We start from the raw sequence: 1,325 nt of genomic DNA, 5'->3' as shown, positions 1-1,325 counted from the left end.
CAACAGCAAAATTGACTCAGATCTCAGCTGCATGAAATCTGAAAAGCAACATGAGTGCCAGGATTATTCCACATGGAGCCAAGTGCTTTGGGTTCAGACTTGCTTCCATGCTGTTGTGCACGGCTTTGTATCCACCTCTCTGGGCTGAGCAGCTGAGCACCTGCAGCAGGCAGATTGATGCTTTGCGTGGTGTCTGCTCTTGCCTTGTCCCTCAGGGAAGATCATGCACACAAAAACTGCTTTGCTTTGTCAGGATTTGTTTTTATGTGGACAAGCAGCAGATTAGAGAGTGTCCTTGCTTGGGAAGGGGGGATATGGTGAAGCTCCGTGAAGTCCTCCACGCTGGAGGGATTCACTGTGCATTCCCTAGCAGGGAATTGGTTGATTTTCCAGTGCTTTTCATTTATAAAAGCACATCCATTGAACCATTCAAGGTGACCATGCAACCTGGGTTGGTAAGGACAGCCTGAGCATAAAGACCTTTCTCCTGGGACATCCCAGACTTCTCTTGGGATGATCTCTTGTTTTGGGGTTTGGAAAGAGGCCATCGCAGCTGGATTTTCCTTGTTTCCATATCTTCAGCTATGGTCCAGGGAAGGTACCCTGTTCAACAGCAAGGCACAGGAAGACGAGGGCTGTAACCCCAAGTTCAGACCTTCTGGGAAGCTATGCAATCTAGCATGTGATAGGTCATCTATTGGATGGGGCAAATCCTTAGCACCTGACAATTTTTTTTCGAAAAAGATGTGGTCCCATCCTGTCAGCTGCCCTTTGGTGCTCCTCTATGAGCTTGCTCGTATCAGGGCAGTATGTGACCAGACGCAGTATAACCAGGCCACTGCCTCAGTGCCAGTGATCTCTTTAGAGCATGCTCACTCTTTACGCTGGAGGTGTAGGTGACCTCTTCGGTGTCTGCCCTGGGAAGGCAGTTCTTTGCTGTCTGAGAAGCTGCTGCAAAGGGAAGTCTCTTCCCCAAGGGCCAGAAGCATCTCCAGGTGGAGGGTATGTTTGCTGGATAGCTCCTCAGGGTCAGGGCAGCGGCCTCCACCCGGCCTCCATGCAGTGGCCCTGGCCAGAAGCAGCCCGGTGGCATCAATAGATTGCAACTCTAAATCATGACAGACGTGTAAATCAGATAATATCTAACCCAGACAGTGGCTTGATTCAGGAAATTTCTGAAGTTGTCTTTTCTAAATCCAGTGATAAACATCTATGATTGCATATTTACATATATTGTGTTTATTTTTTGCATTATTGCTTTTAGTTTGCATTTTAATACTACAGATGTTTCAGAGAAGGATTACTGATAGCACAATATAAATAAG

General features: G+C 47.2%; 1 protein-coding gene across 2 annotated transcripts in view; it reads left to right on the top strand.

The window, feature by feature from the left end:
* Window positions 1-1,325, top strand: part of ESM1 (endothelial cell-specific molecule 1) — a 6,311-nt gene that overhangs the window by 2,341 nt on the left and 2,645 nt on the right. The gene's annotated exons all lie outside the window — the stretch shown is intronic.

The sequence above is a fragment of the Merops nubicus genome, unplaced genomic scaffold, assembly GCF_000691845.1.
Source record: "Merops nubicus isolate BGI_N331 unplaced genomic scaffold, ASM69184v1 scaffold14441, whole genome shotgun sequence".
In the NCBI taxonomy this organism is placed as follows: domain Eukaryota; kingdom Metazoa; phylum Chordata; class Aves; order Coraciiformes; family Meropidae; genus Merops; species Merops nubicus.
The sequence above is the reverse complement of the archived record's forward strand: the minus strand, read 5'-3'. Positions and strand labels throughout refer to the sequence as shown.